This window comes from Pygocentrus nattereri, chromosome 16 (genome assembly GCF_015220715.1).
Source record: "Pygocentrus nattereri isolate fPygNat1 chromosome 16, fPygNat1.pri, whole genome shotgun sequence".
NCBI lineage: Eukaryota > Metazoa > Chordata > Actinopteri > Characiformes > Serrasalmidae > Pygocentrus > Pygocentrus nattereri.
Window position 1 is genome coordinate 34551999 of NC_051226.1, and position 21284 is coordinate 34573282.

The 21284-nt window shown below is 42.2% G+C and overlaps 1 protein-coding gene and 1 non-coding gene across 3 annotated transcripts in view; one reads left to right on the forward strand and one right to left on the reverse strand.

Annotated features, from left to right (window-relative positions):
* Positions 1-21284, reverse strand: part of rab27b (RAB27B, member RAS oncogene family) — a 60692-nt gene that overhangs the window by 32214 nt on the left and 7194 nt on the right. The window contains exon 1 of one of the 2 annotated variants that reach the window (XM_017717169.2): positions 2184-2473. The exons of the other annotated variant lie outside the window; for it this stretch is intronic. The gene's annotated coding sequence lies outside the window, so the exon portion shown is untranslated. Of the gene's footprint in view, positions 1-2183; positions 2474-21284 lie in introns of those variants that run through there. 2 annotated transcript variants of the gene reach the window in all.
* trnai-aau lies at positions 17971-18044 on the forward strand. The gene has a single exon. It is a non-coding gene; the product is annotated as a tRNA-Ile (tRNA).

Below are 21284 nucleotides of genomic sequence, written 5' to 3' on the forward strand. Positions count from 1 at the left end.
GCCGGAAGTTAAATGGGTCAACCGCAAAACATGCAACTACACAAAAACAAAGAAAACACAAGATCTTTTCTGTCCGGCGAGGAGGAGGGAAACCCATGAGCGGTCATTAAACCCACTGCCGTATCACATGCTTTCCCTCCGTTCTAGCCGTGGAAGGGAAGAAAATGAACAAGGGAGGGAAAGAGAGAAAGAAAAGAACAACATTTCTACACGAGCGCTTTCCTCAGAGAAATCCTTCACTGGCCACGGTGCTGGGCTGTACCGCCTGTACCCGGAGATCTGTACTGCTCACATTACAACTATGATTACCTTTATCTTTCACAGTATTGATCAACTATTTTATAAATGTGTGAACTTTCTTAAAGCATGAGCTCAGTAACTCTATTCATGCTGACTCATTAACTTTATTATTGCTAAATTGTTCATATTATTAAAGCATGAGCTCATTAACTCTATTAATGCCGACTCATTAACTTTATTATTGTTAAATTGGTCATATTATTAAAGCATGAGCTCATTAACTCTATTAATGCTGACTCATTAACTTTATTATTGCTAAATTGGTAATTTTCTTAAAGCTTGAGCTCAGTAACTCTATTAATGCTGACTCATTAACTTTATTATTGCTAAATTGTTCATATTATTAAAGCATGAGCTCATTAACTCTATTAATGCTGACTCATTAACTTTATTATTGTTAAATTGGTAATTTTATTAAAGCATGAGCTCATTAACTCTATTAATGCTGACTCATTAACTTTATTATTGCTAAATTGGTAATTTTATTAAAGCATGGGCTCATTAACTTTAATGCTGACTCATTAACTTTATTATTGCTAAATATTTCATATTATTAAAGCATGAGCTCAGTAACTTTATTACTGCTGACTCATTAACTTTATTATTGCTAAATTGGTCATTTTATTAAAGCATGGGCTCATTAACTCTATTATTGCTGACTTATTAACTTTATTATTGCTAAATTGTTAATTTTATTAAAGCATGAGCTCAGTAACTGTATTAATGCTGACTTATTAACTTTATTATTGCTTAATTGTTAATTTTATTAAAGCATGAGCTCAGTAATTCTATTAATGCTGACTTATTAACTTTATTATTGCTTAATTGTTAATTTTATTAACGCATGAGCTCAGTAACTCTATTCATGCTGACTCATTAACTTTATTATTGCTAAATTGATCATTTTATTAAAGCAAGAGCTCATGAACTTTATTAATGATAACTCATTAACATTATTAAAACAAGGGCTCATTATCTTAATTAATAATAACTCATTAATTTTATAAATGCTAACGTATTAACTCTATTATTGCTAACTTGTTAACTTTATTAAGGCATGAGCTCAATAACTTTACTAATCCTAATGATTACATTTATCATGGCATGAACTTTATATGCTAATTATTACATTTATTATTGCTAACTCATTAACTTTATTATTGCTAACTTATCTTTCTTAAAGCGTGCACTCATTAGCTTAATTAATGATTACTCATTAACTTTATTAAAGCATAAGCTTTTTAACTTTAATAACGCTAGCAACTAATTAACTTCATTAGCACCAACTTATCAACTGTATTAGTGCTAAATTATTAATTATCTTAAAGCAGTGGCTCATTAACTTTATTCCTGCTAACTTACTGACTTCATTAACACTAAGGCTAACATATTAGCTTCACCAATGCTGGTGATAAACTATACTAATGCAAATTTAATATCGTTACTAATGGTAAAATATCATGATACTGACTTATCTGAAGACTACCGAGCTCCAACAAGCAGGTCCAGATACATGAAGCTGTTCCATTTCACATGAGCTTCTCCCTGCAGAGCTTTCAGGACTTTTCAGGCAAACACAGTGTCAACCAATCAGATCTAATCAGTATGAATGCATCAGCAAACATCTCACAGAACAATAAGGCCATATGACTGACTGCATGACAGCTAAGGCACAACATGTGGCCACTGCTTGTGGTCACCAAGCAATACCCCCAACCACTTTGCCATCAGAATGAGCTTGAAGAAGCAACTACAACTGAAAAGCAACAATTTTATAGCATCAAACATGATCTGACCATCTCCATCGTATCCTCAGAATGGAATGGAATCGAGATGGGCTCTATCACGATAACATATCGTCATATCGCCCAGCCCTACCTCACCTTCTTGTAGCTTCTCGAGAAGAAACCTCAGTCTTTTTCCAGCGCTTCCTCGAGGGAAAGGTTCCGAGCTATGAAGTCAGACAGTTATCAACTTGTAGAAAAAAGGGTGTGATTGCATTCCTCTGTCACGCCGTCTCTTTGATCAACAACTCTAGCTCTCCAGAAACTCGTAAAAGTGTGCACTACTGCTGGACCACACCGGGCTAGATTCAAAGGCTAACCCAGTAACCCAGACGCTCATCCTCTGCTGTGGTGGTCAAGAGTTTACAGCTAGACATCCGAAAGAAGGACTTAGCCGAGAGTTTGGCTTTCTCGTGAGCTTTTGGTGGGGAAAGTAGCTTAGCTGTAAGAGTTCTCCAGCCGCTACAACACACGCGCCTGCCTGAAAGCTCGCCAGGCCACACCCCCACCCCCAGCCTGGGACAGGACAGTCCCACTGCGGTCAGCTCCCCACTACTGCCTGTGTGTTTGTGTGGTTCTCTCTCTCTCTCTATCTCCACGCCTAACAAAGTATCAGAGAAACAGATGGACTACAGTCTGTAACTGTAGAACTACAAAGTGCACCTATACAGTAAGTGGAGCTGATAAAATGGACAATGAGCGTGGTCATAAACAAGCCTGTTATGCCTTTTGTTTTACAAAAAAAACAATTTGGTTTATTTGTATTTTATCTACTGTGCCAACTTTCTAAATTGATAGAAGATACTTTTTAAAATGTATTTATTTCATTCATTCGTTCAAAAAATTATATATATATATATATATATATATATACACATGTTACATGAAGTTATGTGTAATGGCTTATACTCCAATCTCACATTCAGCCCACAGAGCATACATACACTGCTGCACCGTGGCTGCCTGAAGAGAGACGGACATACCATGACTGACCTGGGTTCCATTTTATCCACCTGCACACACTGTGTAGACTTAAGGTGGAAACCAGGGTGTGTGTTTGTTTTTGGAGAATTTGTGTATATGCGTGTATTTAGAGTCTGAGTAAGACAAATTCCCCAGTCATTTATCAAATCTGAGCACTATTTTGAGTTCCGCCATAAAATTCAGATCCCAATACGATTACAATTTGTAGCCAAATGTAGTTGACCAACCAAGACATGTTCGGTGTCGGAGGCTTGCTTCTTTACTTCTAGCACTGTGGCTACCAAAGCTGATGTGGCTAACAAGCAATGAAAACTTATACCACAACAATTAGCACAGTGCTAACGGCACGCCTGAAATGTCACCCACTCCCTGTGAAGTTGTAGGGCCACACAATGAACTGCAATTTTTATTATTATCGTGATATGTTTCCATGATGACCACATCATTAAGGGATGCGATAACATGCAACAAAAGACATAATTAGATTAGCAGGAAGAAAGCGTTGAAGACCAACAAGTGTGTCCATGTGCTGGGCTTGAACCAGTAACTTAACCATTAAGCTATACAGCCAATTACAAGCATTCAGCTATACAGCTCACAAACTGCTGATCTGGCCTGTAACAATACTAAACACGTCAACTACTCTCAATTCCAGAGCTGTGCGTAAAATGTGTAAATCACTAATGACTACTTTATGGTTACAACAAACCTGCATCACCATAAAGAACCTTTTAAGGAATTCAATGTATCACAGCTGTCAAGGACAAAACCTAGTATCTCTACAATGGCAGCTTCACCCTAAATGCTTTATTTTTAATATAGGTTAATGTAAAAAAAGTGTATTCCAAGTCAATTTGGACCACCCCTAGTGGTTCATTCATGCAAAGTAAAAAGGAACTCGCGTTTTCAATTTATGGAAAAGAAAACCTATTTAGAAAATTAAAAAATATATGTTCAATTTATTAGCCGCTGTATATAAAATAAAAAAAGGCTGATGCTCCAGTTTTTAAACACCCCAGTGTCTCTGCTGGACTAAAAACCAAAAGTATCCAGCCAGCAGCGTCCTGTGACCAGTATCCTGTGACCACTGATGAAGGACTAGAGGACCAACACAAACTGTGGAGCAGCTGATGAGCTATCGACTCTGACTTTACATCTACAAGGCGGACCGACAAGGCAGGACTTGTCTAATAGAGTGGACAGTGAGTGGACACAGTGTTTACAAACTCCAGTAGAACTGCTGTGTCTGATCCACTTGTACTGATGCTAATATGGTGGTTTTAAGAGGTTTTCTTCAGATACCAATGCAGCAGTCACATTATTTCGTATCCCTACACGAAGCCAAACATCTGAAGATGGCCGTTGTGGCTTTTAAAGGCTTTTAAAACAGCAGACAAATGTGGTGGAGGAGAGCTGATGACTGCGAGTCACGGCGCTGACCTCAGTCTGAGGGAAAAATCACAAAATGCCAGAAGGTGGAAGAGCAAGGGGAGAGAGCGTGAGCGAGAGAGAGCGAGAAAGAAGAGCGCTGCTAAGAAATAGCTGAGGGGATGCTTCAGAGAAACACGTCTTTACCTCCTAATCGATGTGACTGAGCGAAGCAGCGCATAAAAAAGAGTCGCTGCCACACACACTCAGATGAATTTCATATCACATATAGTCCTGAATGTAAATGTCAAAGGCTAAGCTGGACAGGGGAGGTCTAAAATGCAGGAATGTGACCGATACAGCAGGCGTGTAGGGACAGATCTTAGTCCATTCAGCTTTTCAGCGCCTCCTGTTTAAAGGACAAAATGTGGAAAGAATCGAATGTATGTAGTTTTCCTCTTTACCCCAAATGAAGCCCATTAGCTAAGACTATACTGTTGTTGTTGTTCCCCAAGTTTATAGATAATAATGTTACACAGTGTCAGAAACTGCAAAAATAAGCCTGAGAACTTATAAACTACAAACAGTTTGAGGCAAATGTGTGATGATTTAGGCATGCAGCTAGCACTAACTGGTAGCTAACATCAGCTAACAGTGTACTAGCTTCAAATATTAGGTGTCTGAATTAATGGTTATGGAATTAATGGAATTAATTCATGGAACTAGTGCTTTCTTGAAGAACGTCTGTTATTTTCTTCTCAAAAAAAGAAAAGAAGCTAATGCTACCTTCTGGTGCTAACATGGACGGCATAGTGGAGCAACATTAGCGTAGCCCACAGTTCCACAAACAAAAACAGGTTCACTGCTTCAGATTAGAGTTTTTATCCGCTAAACTTGCAAATGCCAAACCCGTGTTGAGGTGTTTTAGTCTTTTAGTCTGTTCTAATGTGTCTTTAGCCTACTCACTAAGTCCTAGATGCTAACAACAACAGCGCTCACTGCCTGCTCACTGAGCTAACGCTAGCCCATGGTGCAACTCAGTGCAGTGGAGCAAGATTAGCACAGCTAATGGCTCGACACACAAAAACAGGTTCACAGCCTCAGATTTGGGTCATTATCCTCTAAACCTCTGTCATTTAAGCTTAGGGCACGGCATTGAACCCGTGGTGTGGTGTTTGAAGCTGTAGCATGTTAAGCTACTGCTACCTGCTACTAATACAGTTCTGCATATCGTATTAGACGGTTTATTAGTCAGATATGGAAATCTGACACCGTTGTAATTTCTAATTGTAATACCAGTTCATTATAGTTAGCTATGTTAGCTTTTGCTCTAGGTAACTATAAATGTCCTCCTAATTTCCATATTTTACAACCCCAATTCCAATGAAGTTGGGACGTTGCGTAAAACATAAATAAAAACAGAATACGATGATTTGCAAATCCTTTTCAACCTATATTCAATTGAATACACTACAAAGACAAGATATTTAATGTTCAAATGGATAAACTTTATTGTTTTTTGCAAATATTCAATCATTTTGAATTGCAACACATCCCAAAGAAGTTGGGACAGGGGCAACAAAAGACTGGGAAAGTTGAGGAATGCTCAAAAAACACCTGTTTGGAACATTCCACAGGTGAACAGGTTAATTGGAAACAGGTGAGTGTCATGATTGGTTATAAAGGGAGCATCCCTGCAAGGCTCAGTCATTCACAAGCAAGGATGGGGCGAGGTTCACCAGTTTGTGAACAGCTGCGTGAGCAAATAGTCCAACAGTTTAAGAACAACGTTTCTCAATGTGCAATTGCAAGGAATTTAGGGATTTCATCATCTACAGTCCATAATATCATCAAAGAATTCAGACAATCTGGAGAAATCTCTGCAAGTAAGCGGCAAGGCAGAAAACCAACATTGAATGCCCGTGACCTTCGACCCCTCAGGTGGCACTGCATTAAAAACCCACATCATTCTGTAACGGATATCCCCACATGGGCTCAGGAACACTTCAGAAAACCACTGTCAGTGAACTCAGTTCGTTGCTCCATCTACAAGTGCAAGTTAAAACTCTGCCATGCAAAGCGAAAGCCGCATATCAACAACACCAGAAACACCGCCGGCTTCTCTGGGCCCGAGCTCATCTGAGATGGACTGAGGCAAAGTGGAAAAGTGTCCTGTGGTCTGACGAGTCCACATTTCAAATTGTTTTTGGAAATCATGGACGTCGCGTCCTCCGGGCCAAAGAGGAAAAGGACTGTCCGGATTGTTATCAGCGCAAAGTTCAAAAGCCAGCATCTCTGATGGTGTGGGGGTGTGTTAGTGCCCATGGCATGGGTATCTTGCATATCTGTGAAGGCACCATTAATGCTGAAAGGTACATACAGGTTTTGGAGCAACATCTGCTGCCATCCAAGCAACGTTTCTTTCAGCAAGACAATGCCAAGCCACATTCTGCACGTGTTACAACAGCATGGCTTCGTAGTAAAAGAGTGCGGGTACTAGGCTGGACTGTCTGCCGTGGAAAATGTGTGGCGCATTATGAAGCGCAAAATTCGACAACGGAGACCCCGGACTGTTGACCAACTGAAGTTGTACATCAAGCAAGAATGGGAAAGAATTCCACCTACAAAGCTTCAACAATTAGTGTCCTCAGTTCCCAAACACTTACTGAGTGTTGTTAAAAGGAAAGGTGATGTAACACAGTGGTAAACACGCCCCTGTCCCAACTTCATTGGAACGTGTTGCAGGCATCAAATTCAAAATGAGTGAATATTAACATGAGTAACATGAGTGAACATTAAATATCTTGTCTTTGTAGTGTATTCAATTGAATATAGGTTGAAAAGGATTTGCAAATCAACATATTCTGTTTTTATTCATGTTACACAACGTCCCAACTTCATTGGATTTGGGGTTATAGTATATTGGGCCGTGAGGGGTTCAAACTCATTCATGATGTACAAAAGCTGCTATGCAGTGCCCAGCAAATCTTTTTTCCTGGATGTACTGAGGAAGCCTCTGTTTTGAATGGAAAATTATGCACTTCTGTAATACACAAACACAGATCTATATAATAATAACAAGCCATTTAAGAACATGTTTTGAGAGCAGGTGGTCTTACAGGCCTGTCATGCTTTGAGGTGTAAATACATAAATTCCAAGACAGTTTAAGCTGGTCCCTACTGGTTTAGCTGGTATGCATGGCCATATCATGAAATATCAGCTTCCCAAACACAATGTATGTTTTGCTGGAGACCAGCCATGTTGGTCTATGCTATTTTTTTTCAATTAAAATGGATGGGAGAGTCATGCAACCTGCATTATGAATGGTTTTAAGACATTCCAGGAATGCTGTTTCCCAGCACAAGGCCTAGAACAGGCCTGTGTTAGACACAACGAACTGTTTACAGCCTGATTATCTCATTTGGAGCAAAACAAGTCTCACCCAAACTCAATAGCAACTACTGTTCCATTGTGTCTGTTCAGCGATGCAGCGATGCATTTAAATAACAGCAATAACAGTGTTTACTTATATAGAATCTCCTCGATCACATATACGCACAGTGTATGTGAATAAAAGAGTAAAACAGTGTAAGCAAAATGGGAAAAACAATGTAAATACACAAAAGAAAGAACTAAAGAAGCTAAAATTAAAGCCAATCATTTAAATGTTTAGTTACAGAGCTAAAGTCACAGAGCTACAACCACAAATAGTAACATAGCTAGCACACAAATCTAAAACCACAGAGCTACAGTCAGAGACCCATAATCACAGAGCTACAGTCACAGAGCTACAATTACAGAGCTTATCACAAAACAATAATCAGAGCTACAGCTACTGAGCTACAATGACAGAGCTACAGTCACAAAGCTACAGCCAAAGAGATACAGCCACAGAGATACAGTTACAGAGCTACAATCACAGAGATACAACCAGATCTTCAGAGGTTCAGTCACAAAGCTACCACCAAACACCTACAGTCACAGAGCTACAATCACAGAGCTATAGCCACAGAGCTACAGTCACAGAGCTAGTCAGAGAGATCCACTCAAGCAGATACAGCTACAGAGCTACAGTCACAGACCTACAGCTGTAGAGGTACAGCCACACAGATGCAGCCACAGAGATGGCAGTAACAGAGCTACAGTGACAGTACTACAATCACAGAGATACAGTCACAAAGCTACAATCACATGCTGTAAATGTACAGCCACAAAACTACAATCACAGAGCTAGTCACAAAACAACAGTTGGAACTACAATCACGGAGATACAGTCACAGAACTATGTTCACAGATTTACAGTTACAGAGATACTATTACAGAGCTGCTGTCACAGAGCTACAGTTACAGAGCTACAGCCCCAGAACTACAATTAGAGTTACAACCACAGAGCTACAGTCACAAAACTACAGTCGGAACTACAATCACGGAGATACAGTCACAGAACTATGTTCACAGATTTACAGTTACAGAGATACTATTACAGAGGTGCAGTCACAGAACTACAGTTATAGAGCTACAGCCCCAGAACTACAATTAGAGTTACAACCCCAGAGCTACAGTCACAAAACTACAGTCGGAACTACAATCACAGAGATACAGTCACAGAACTATGTTCACAGATTTACAGTTACAGAGATACTATTACAGAGGTGCAGTCACAGAACTACAGTTATAGAGCTTGTCACAAAGCCACAATCACAGACCATACTATGATAGACCTACAGTGACACAGCTACAGTATAGTGAAAGAAGAATGCACACAGTTCATACAGTAGCTCGTAAAAAAAGAGTGAGAGAAGGAGGGAGAGAGAAAGAGTGAGAGGCAGAGAGAGTGAGAGGCGTTTGTATGCTTATATTGATGTTCTGTGAAAAACCAACAGCAACACTGTACATCAACCACACATAAACTATAACAGAGCAGATCAGAACGCTCATGAAATATTCTTGTAGATGAATCGTGTTCTCTGATGGGGGGAGAGAGGAGAGAAGAGGAGCCAATATGCCTCGAATTACAAAAAAAAAAAAATACACCCACCAGCTTCTGCTTGAGGAAATAAGGAGAGAGCTGTGAGCAGCAGAGAGCACAGAGAACAGATTTCTCTCACAGCAATTCATCACCAAGGGCTTAAAGGAGCATGCCACCCAAAAACACTGAAGTGGTCCGGAACGAAGGGAAGCTATCATATGTGAGGAGAATTTTTTGAAGAGGTTGTGTTTACTTCCATTAAAGGTTTTCTCCTTCTCCTGTAAAGTTATTTGGAACTTTGAAGACATGCGGTTTTGTTTAAAAAAAAAAAACGACATGTTTATACATACTTACACATACGTATGTGCACACAGAGACAACCTCCTGGGCAACATCTTAGCAGCCAGCTGGGATATTATAGCAATGCTCTTGCAACATCTTAGCAACCACCTGGAACACCACAGCAATGCCCCAACAACATCTCAGCAACCACCTGGGACGCTATAGTAATTCCTGAGCAACATCTTAGCAACTCCCTGGGATATCACAGCAATGCCCTGGCAACATCTTAGCAACCACCTGGAACACCACAGCAATGCCCCAACAACATCTCAGCAACCACCTGGGACGCTATAGTAATGCCTGAGCAACATCTTAGCAACCCCCTGGGATATCACAGCAATGCCCTGGCAACATCTTAGCAACCACTTGGAACACCATAGCAATGCCCCAACAACATCTTGGCAACCACCTGGGACACTATAGTAATGCTCTAACAACATCTTAGTAACCACATGGGATACCACAGCAATGCCCTAGCAACATTTTAGCAACCACCTGGGGTACCACAGCAATGTCCTGGCAACATCTTAGCAACCACCTGGGATACCACAGTAATTCCCTAGCAACATCTTAGTAACCACATGGGATACCATAGCAATGCCCTAGCAACATTGTAACCACTACCTGGGACACTACAGCAATGCCCTACCATAGCAATGCTGCAACATCTTAACAACCACCTGGGATACCATAGCAATGACATAGCAACATCTTAGCAACCACCTGGGATTCCACAGCAATGCCCCAACATCTTAGCAACCACCTGGGATACCACAGCAATGCTCTAGCAACACTTTAGCAACCACGTGTGATACCACAGCAATGTCCTAGCAACATTTTAGCAACCACTTGGGGTACCACAGCAATGTCCTGGTAACATCTCGGCAACCACCTGGGATACCACAGTAATTCCCTAGCAACATCTTAGTAACCACATGGGATACCATAGCAATGCCCTAGCAACATTTTAACCACTACCTGGGACACTACAGCAATGCCCTACCATAGCAATGCTGCAACATCTTAGCAACTACCTGGGATACCACAGCAATGCCATAGCAACATCTTAGCAACCACCTGGGATACCACAGCAATGCTCCAACATCTTAGCAACCACCTGGGATACCACAGCAATGCTCTAGCGACACTTTAGCAACCACGTGTGATACCACAGCAATGTCCTAGCAACATTTTAACCACTACCTGGGACACTACAGCAATGCCCTACCATAGCAATGCTGCAACATCTTAGCAACTACTTGGGATACCACAGCAATGCCATAGCAACATCTTAGCAACCACCTGGGATACCACAGCAATGCTCCAACATCTTAGCAACCACCTGGTGTACCACAGCAATGTCCTGGCAACATCTTGGCAACCACCTAGGATACCACAGTAATTCCCTAGCAACATCTTAGTAACCACATGGGATACCATAGCAATGCCCTAGCAACATTTTAACCACTACCTGGGACACTACAGCAATGCCCTACCATAGCAATGCCGCAACATCTTAGCAACCACCTGGGATACCATAGCAATGCTCTAGCGACATTTTAGCAACCACCTGGGGTACCACAGCAATGCCCCAACAACATCTTAGCAACCACCTTAGATGCCATAGCATCACTCTAGTGACATTTTAGCAACCATGTGTGATACCATAGCAATGCCCCAACAACATCTAAGCAACCACCTGGGATACCACAGCAATGCCCCAATAACATTTTAGCAACCACCTGGGATACCATAGCAATGCCCTAGTATCATCTTAGCAACAACCTAGGATATCATAGCAATGCTCTAGTAACATCTTAGCAACCAACTGGGATATCATAGCAATGCCCTAGCAACATCTTAGCAACCACCTGGGATACCATAGCAATGCCCTAGCAACATTTTAGCAACTACATGGGATACCATAGAAATGCCCAAGAGACACCTAAGCAACCATCTGGTATACTATCACAATGCCCTAGCAACACCTTAAAAACCGTAAAAAGGCTGCAGGGCACATTGCAGACTGTGAAGACTGTGTACTATTAAAGTTACTGTATTTTCATATACAGTCTTATGCAAAAGTTTGGGCACCCTGGTCAACTTCCATGTTTTGTAAATTATGGTCCTTCAAAAGGTTCTTTAGTAAGTAAAATGTTCCTATATAGAACCACAAACACTCATAGAACCCTTTGCATGATTGAAGGGTCATAAAAAGGTTTTTCAGATTGATGAGGAACGTGCTGTAACGTTCTATGCAGAACCTTTTTGAAAAGGGTTCTATATAGCATCAAAAATGGTTCTTTTTGTATTATAAGTTTGACATCATAACATTAGTACCCTTTTTGGTATTATATATAGCCAATTTCAAAAAGGTTCTTTATTGAACCATACACAAGACGTTCTTCGTAAATCTGAAGAACCATTGCACAGGTGAACGATTCAGAAGGAGTGAATCATTTTACTGAATGATTCATTTCTGAACAAATCAAATACAGCAATATACATGCAGCTCGTCTTCTTTTGTCTGTTCAGCGCTCTGCTGTATGGACCCTGCATTAGACAGATCTCTCCCATCTAAACACCATTCAATCTGATTATGCTAAATATATCAACATAACAACTCGCCTATCGCTATGGCAACAAATACTGCACAGAGCAAGCAGCCATACATTTATTTCCCTTAGAAACCAGCAACGGTCCTCAAATTAGAGATCACAGTAAGGGGGTGTAATGTACACACACCTACACACACCCCTGCCGAGCACTTTATTAGGTACACCTGGACACCTACACATTCATGCAGTTATCTACTCAGCCAATCATGTGGCATAAAATTACAGCAGCTTCAGGTAATGTTCATATCAACCATCAGAAAGAGAAAAAATCTCAGTGATTTTGACCATAGCATGACTGTTGGTGCCAGATGGGCTGGTTTGAGCATTTCTTCAATTGTTGATCTGCTGGGATTTTCACACACAGTGTCTCTAGAGTTACTCAGAATGGAGCAATAAGGAAAAAAAATATCCAGTGAGCAGCAATTTGGTGCATGAAAATGCCTTGCTGACGAAAGAGGTCAGTGGGGCATGGCCAGACTAATTCGAGTTGACCGAAAGACTACGAAAGCTCAAACAATTCTGTACAACTGTGGTGAACTCGAAAAACTTCTCAGAGTGCATAACATGTTGAACTTTGAGGTGGATAGGCTACAACAGCAGAAGACCACGTTGGGTTCCATTTCTCTCAGCCAAGAACAGAAGGCTGAGGCTGCCGTGGGCACAGACTCATCAAAACTGAACAGTTGAACCCTGGAAAAACATAGCCTGGTCTGATGAATCCAGATGGTAAAGTCAGAATTTGGTGCCAACAGCATGAATCCATGGACCCAATCTGCCTCGTATCAACAGTCCAGGCTGGTGGAGGTGGTGTAATGGGATGGGCAATGTTTTCTTGACACACTTTGGTCTCCTTAACACCAATCAATCATTGCTTGAATGCCAATTTGAGTATTGTTGCTGACCACATGCATCCATTCACCATGTTCTAATGGCTACATCATTCTTCATGCTTCATTCTTCATGTCATCTGCACATATAATGCTACCTAAGTGAAAACGTAAGCATGGAACTGCTGCGACAAGCCTGAACAGTTCTGGAACAACACCTTAAGGACAGATGTGACAAAGATTAGCTTCTACCAGAATGATGATAAGAAAAAAGCATGGAGAAAGAAAGCAACTGCTTATGATCCAAAGCCTCAACTCACCTGTGAAGCATGGTGGTGGTAGTTTCAAGGCGAGGGCATATATGGAACTGGTTCTCTTGTAGTTAATGTTACTGCTGACAAAAGTAGGAGGACAAATTCTGAAGAGTATAGGGCTATATTATCTGCTCAGACTCAGGCCAAATGCTTCAAAACTCACTGGACAGAGCTTCACAGTACAGATGGATAATGACTTGAAGCATACTGCGAACCAAACCCAAGACTTTCTTAAGGCAAAGAAGTGGAATGTTCTGCAATGGTCAGGTCACTCACCTCACCTCAGTGCAATCCAGCATGCATTTAACTTACAAGAACAACCCCAAGAACAACCAGGTACTGACAACTGTGGCATTCAAGGCCTTGAAGAGGATCACTAGGGAATAAACCCAGCATCTGCTGGTGTCTATGGGTTCCAGTGTGCAGGCAGGTATTGACTGCAAAGGACTTGCAACCAAGCAATAAAAATGCTATTTTATAAATGTTAGTTTGTCTAGTTATTTGTGAGCCCCTAAAAATGAAGGGTGGGATATGCATGAAAATGGTTCATACACTATTAATAATAATTCCTACACTGTTCACTTGATTTGGCTGTAAATACCCTCAAATTAAAGCTGAAAATCTACATGTTGAGCAATTTTTATCATTTAATTTCACCTCCAATACCCTGTGGTAGACAGCTAGAAGAGCAATAACTTGGTCGACATCCAAATATTTATGGACCTGATTGTACATATATCTCTCTCTCTGTATCTGTCTCTATCCGTAGCTCTTACTCACGCTCTTTGCTCTCTCACTCTTTTCTCGTCCTTTGCTTTGTTCTCCATCTCTCTCTCTCTCTGTCTCTCAGTCACCAGGCAACTAGCGTCGTCTCCACAGTGGAGACGTGGGTGTGGCAGTGTGTGTGAGCGTGTGGTAGATGAAGGCTCTGTGAAGAAACGGAGAAGTGTGTGATTCCTTTCACTCGTAACATTTAAAATATTTAAATCTAAACCTCAAATGTAAGGCATTAAAGCCTCTCTACTCATTTTCCTGATCTTCTTCTAACTATTGTCCATCGTTTTTGGGATTTCTTTTCATGAACTGGCAGTGAAAGTATGCTGTCAGTTTTTTCTGTCGAGAGATCTTTGAAATGCCTTGTTCGGTTTGAGCTAGGTGACTAAATTTGGTCAGATCTGCCTAAGCACCAATCAGAATTTGCAATATAACTCACGTTCCCTCACAGGTGACTGATCTCCTGCTGCGCTGAGTCCCAGACAAAACTCCTGGCGAACAACTTATCTAAGCTTTTCTGCATGAGTTAGCGATGCTTGTTCAGTCATTCATTCATCTTCTTAAAACGCTTGGTCTAGCCAGGGTCATGTAGCAGTAGGGAAAGCAGAGAATCCCAGACGATCCTGTGCCTGGCAACTTCCTCTAGCTCACTCCGGGGATAACAAGCTACCAAGGCCAACTTGGAGGTATAATCCTTCCTGCAAGTCCTGGGGCGACCTTGGGGTCTCATCTTAGTAGGCCTTGCCTGGTAAACCTCCCGGGAGGTGGCCAGGGGGCATAATAATGATCACATGCCTGAATCACCTCAACTGACTTCTCTTAATATGGAGGAATAGCATCTTTACTTTGAGCTCTTCCCGGATGAAGTAGGGTGTAGTCGTCACCATGTCAAGAGAGCTCATCGCCGCCTCCTGTATCTGCAATCTCATTCTTTCGGTCATTAGCCAATGCTCATGACTGTAGGTGAAGGTGGGGATGTAGACCGACCGGCAAATGGACAGCTTTGCCTCATGGGTCAGCTCCCTCTTCACCATAACAGCCTGTCCCAGCCTGAGGCCGATCACACGATCCCTTTTCTTGTCACTCGAGAACAAAACCTTGAGGCATCTGAGGCAGGTCCTCTCTCCTTATCTTAATTTCATATAAAAAAAAAAACAAAAAGACAAACAAACTTAAAATGTGGCCTGTCCCTGGTAGAAACTGTGAAACTGTTCCACACATTCAGTTTTTTCTCCATTGTTTATCTGCTGCTGGTCAAATTGTGGGTGGCACGGTGGTGCGGTGGGTAGCACTGTCACCTCACAGCAAGGGGGGGCCTGGATTCGATTCCCCGGCCGGACAACCAGGGTCCTCTCTGTATGGAGTTTGCATGTTGTCTGCGTGGGTTTCCTCCCACAGTCCAAAGACATGCAGTTAGGCCAATTGGACATGCTACATTGCCCCTAGGTGTGTGTAGTCAAATAGTTTCTTTCCGCTTTAAAGGCCAGGGCTCACGAGCAGGCACTGACTTTTATCACACACTTCTATCATATCTATACATTTCAATGAAGATCTCAACCAGTTTGCACTGAAGTTCCTGTAGTTACTGGAAAAAAGTGTTAGTATGTCATAAGCCTGAGATTTTAAGGGGTCGATAAAAATTGAAGTCTTTTAAAAAATCTGTTTAATATATTTTTTTCTGTAATTCCAGTGAAGTCCAGCAAATAACAATGTTCACTAAAAATGTTCACATAAATTACATACACACACACACACACACACACACACACACACACACACACACACACATGATCTAAGCCAGTTATCCTCCTGGATTGCAGGGGCGCTGTAGCCTATCTCAGCGGTCATAGGGCGTAGGCAGGTGACACCCTGGACAGGCCGCCAGTCTGTCACAGGGCATAAACACATACATATGAATTCACACATACTCACACTTAGGGTCAATTTAGCGTGTCTAATTGGCTTGACTGCACGTCTTTGGACAGAAAGGACCCTGGTCGCCCAGCCGGGGAATGAACCCAGGCCGTATTTGCACTCAAAGTTCTTTTATGTGAATAAAAAACCATGGCAGCACATCCTACTGCTGGGGAAGAGAACCCTCGCCATGGACTGCCACTCTTTAACGTTTCCCTAGTTGAGTTTCTTCAGAAGCCATCAATTACCGCCAGCAACATTCCTACATTCAATGATGCTCAATCAAACATGCCTGTCTTTTGTTATGAATATATGACTACGTTCTGAAAACAGTGATGAAAATATCAAATTATTTTAGAAAATTATGCTGTAGGGGCTCCTGAGTGATGCAACCGTCTAAGTGTTGGCCCTACCATCAGGAGATCGCAAGTACGATCCCTGGTGATGATAGCCAGGAGTCCAAGAGAGCACAATTGGCCTCGCTCTCTCTGGGTGGACAGGATGGCCCCTCCTTCTCCCCCCATCACTTAACGCGATGCTAGTCATCGTAACAGATCTGGCGGTTGGTGCTTTCCTTCAAGCACGTTCAGCGGTCCAATGATGCTGTGTGAGCGGCAGCTGGCTTCACAGGTTTTGGAGGAAGCCTGTGTTGGTCTTCGCCCTCCTAGCGTTGGTAGTATTGTGTGACTGGGGTCCTAACTAGTAGGTGGAACTGTAGATGACAAAATTGGGGGGTAAATTAAGCTGTTCTCATTAGTTTGCAACATGAAAGATGAATCAGGGCATGTGCAGGTCATTATTAAGCTGTGTTCACCAGTCTGATCATTCTTCACAAGGGGGCGCTATTAGCACTCAAGTCACTTTGAGTGCATCAAAACTGTCACCCATTTTTACTGTTGGGCCTTCAAAAAACCTACTTGATTAATAGCCAAAATACTCTGTCCCTTTATTTATTTACCAATAAATAATCTACAATGAATGCATAAACAGCCATTCTTCCTCTCCTTGGTGGTGCACAACTCAGTTCCAGCCATCAAACACCAAATGAATATGATGAGAATACAAATTCCCCTCAGCACTTTTTCTGCCAGCTCCTAAAGGCCCCCCGATAGCTGCTCCGAGCTGACATGTTATCCATCAGCCTGGATGTGGAACAGACCACACTGCGTATACACTTGTGCACATCAATAGTTTATAGTCCAGTCTGTGGTCACCGTGGGCTTTGCTGCAGTGCTTTTAGGCAGCGTTAATGTTTTTCACCGCTAAACGATCGGCTCGCTATCCTCCGAACAGGAGAAGAGGCGAAATGTAAAAGAAGCATGAAAGCTTCAAACTGTGAAATGATGAGCAGCCTCTGTTTTAGATTCAGAGCCGTTTCTGCTTCTGTAATAGCGGAGCTGTAATGAGGTTTGTAGATTAACAGGTTAATTAATTATGATGTGATGAATAATTCAGGTTCCAACAGGGTTTATCTTGTTACACATGTTCTTGAGGAAACGGCTTATCTGTGAACAGAAGCCAACGCTTCCTGCATAGAAAGGAAAAGTGTCACAAGTGTAATACGTGCTTTTGGCTGATTCATTCCAGTCCGGAATCTGACTCTACAATAACAGCTTCTTTGTGTTTTTTGCTTATCATCATACCGGTCAGGCATAACATTATGACCACCTCCTTGTTTCTACGCTCATTGTCCATTTTATCAGCTCCACTTACTGTATAGCTGCACTTTGTAGTTCTACAGTTAGAGACTGCAGTCCATCAGTAGTCCAAGATTTGGCCGGTTAGCTCAGTTGGTTAGAACGTGGTGCTAATAATGCCAAAGTCGCAGGTTCGATCCCTGTACGGGCCATGTTTGATTTTTGGGGGGCAGTCGTGGGCTGGAGGTTAGGGAACCAGCCTCGTGACCGGAAGGTTGTCGGTTCGATCCCCAGGGCTGTCCATGACTGAGGTGTCCTTGAGCAAGACACCTAACCCCCAACTGCTCCCCGGGCGCTGCGGATTGGGCTGCCCACCGCTCCGGGCAGGTGTGTGTGTGTGCTCACTAGAGTGTATGTGGTGTTTCACTTCATGGATGGGTTAAATGCGGAGGTGGAATTTCCCTGTGGTGGGACTAATAAGGGTCTCTTAATCTGTTTCCCTGATACTTTGTTACCCTGTTCTTCAGTGGTCAGGACCCCCATGGACCCTCACAGTGCAGGTACTATTTGGGTGGTGGATCATTCTCAGCACTGCAGTGACACTGACATGGTGGTGGTGTGTTAGTGTGTGTTGCGCTGGTCTGAGTGGATCAGACACAGCAGTTGTGCAGCAGTTTTTAAACACCTCAGTGTCTCTGCTGGACTGTGAACCAAAAATATCCAGCCAACAGCGTCCTGTGGCCACTGATGAAGGACTAGAGGATGACCAGCACAAACTGTGCAGCAGCAGATGAGCTGTCGTCTCTGACTTTACATCTACAAGGTGGACTGACGAGGTAGGAGTGACTAATAGAGTGGACAGTGAGTGGACACAGTGCTTAAAAACTCCAACAATACGATACTGCTGGCATCCACACTTTTGCATATAAGCATATATAAAAACTACATGTACATGTTGTGACTGTTTCAGTAGTGACAATTTTAGCTCATTTTGAGCTAAAAAACTCTAGTACATGACTAGCAAACACAGCTTTGAACAGCTGTACACACATAAAATCATTATATTTTTATTAAAACACAAAATAATGAACTTAACTGCAGAAAATGTGTTTCAGAATGTTCCTGATTTTCAGATTTTGGGACATGCCATGTGGCTGTGAGGGACAGGCATGCAACCTTACTTCCTGCTGTAAAACGCAGGGGTGTGGCTGAAATAAGTCTCTGCCTACAGACTTATTAAATTTACTTAATATATTTACGTAAAATTTACTTAACTGCAAAAAATGTGTTTCGGTAGTGACAATTCGGAATGTTCCACATCAGACTTTGGGACACAATTACCTCAAAACAGTGGCATCTAACTGCGCACCATGTGGCCATGAGGGACAGGGATGCAGCAGAGGTAAAGTGATATATATATATATATATATATATATAATGTGGTGTGGGTGTAAGGACATGCTAAAAGCTACAACAGAGAGAAAGAGATGCTAGCTCAGGCTCCTTGGCATTTCTCAGAGTTTTCCGTGGCATTAATTATTTAGAGCTGGCAATTAACGCCCTCAACTGTCCACACACACTCCAAAGGCAGCAGCCCAGCTCCGCTGTGGTGCAAACAGCATTACAGTGGAGGAAGACTGAAGACTGAAGACTTTCCACAAACGATGACCAAACTTCATTAGCCGTCATCACTTCCCGACAGTACCGGTCCAGTTCTGACTGCTGCCGACAGAATCTACTGCATCATAATTAGTGCTGTGACATTTATTGACAGTAATAGCAGCAGCGGAAAGACTGGACAGACATTAATAAAACACCATGAATTATTGATTAGTAGCCACAGATGGGCAAAGAAACGCTTAAGGCTGCGTCTGTCTAGCACTGTCGATGTTGTGTGTGTACGGATCAGTTGTGTGCGGACGTTTGATCCACAACTCAACTCTTCGGGATGGGCGAGGGCTTTTGTATTGCAGAGCAATTTATGCCACAGGTTTTTAAGTCTTGGTGTCACTCAAAAGCACAATACAATCTTACTGGAGCGTCTTATTACCATCTCAGCGTGTGCCACTCCACAGAAGACATCAGCAGAACTGCAGCGCCACCTTGCTGGTGCTCAGTTAGAGACTGCAACTTATCTGCTGATACACATTTGGTATCCTGCATCCTTCATCACTGGTCAGTTTCTGACCACAGGTCTGCTCTTGTCTGGATATTTTTGGATGGTGGGTCCCTGTCAACCAAATACTGTCCAGACAACAGCAGCCTTGAGGCCTGAAATTGACAAAAGATGAAAGGAGTACAGAAGATACTAAATATGCAGCAACAGATGAGCTACAGTCTATAATTTCACACCCATATAGTGGAATTATACGGTGTTTCTAATAAAGTGGCCAGCGAGGGGAAGCACAAAGTGGGTGTTTCTAATAAAGTGGCCAATGAGGTGAAGCACAAAGTGGGTGATTCTAATAAAGTGGTCAGTGAGTGGTCAGAAGACACGATGCTATGTGTCAAGTTGGGCTCGGACAGAAAGTTCTTGGACAGACTACAGGTTCAGACCAAAATTCCAGGTCCGATTTAAGCGCTAGATACTGACGACAGGCTAAAACACATAACTTTATGAAAGATCTGTTTCCTCACAGAAGAATTTTTGAACATTTAATTGGTTCATTTATTTACTATTACTGAATATTTGCTGCAACTGTAGTATTATTTTACAATGACCTGAATGAACTGAACTGGACTGAACTGCATGTTGCCATTTCCATTGTGTCCATCTACCCTTTACGGTCACATCAGCTTTAAAGGAGCTCAGGCAGCTTCTAAATGGAGATTAGCCTGTGTTGCAGAGCTTTAGTAGTGTTGCTGGAGGTGTGGGGACCCCAGCGTGCAGGTAATAAGGCCCAGCGGGTCAGCTCCTCAGTGGGGCTCGGAGCCTGCCGTTCCCCTTCGGCCCGCCACAGAGAGCTCTTCCTCAACAGCTGGCACCCCCCCAAGACCTATGACCCCTGCAGTGGGGCGCAGTGGGCAGAGATGAGATAATTACTGACAGAGCAAAGCAGCCTGGCAACCCAGAGACATGCAGACAGAGTGAAGACAGACCAAGAAATTCCATCATTAAAATAATAGTTCACTGAAAATTTAATGTACATATTTTTTCCACTCTCTCCAGCTATAGTCGATCAGCCAAGACATGCCTGATGTCAAAATTGTGTTTGTTTAGATTAGCTCTGGAGTTCCAAGGCTAATGAAGCTAACAAACACTGGAACTCAAGTCACCCAAATCTTTTTTTTGTGAATACCTCCTCAAAACATCTCTTAAACCGAGTCCAGGTCCTTATTAAGCTCACACAGACTTGTAGATGTGAACTATGACTTACTGTAAACCATAAAAATGAACAAAACCTCACAGCATAGCCGAACAGCCACATTATAAACACGGTGATAAATATATA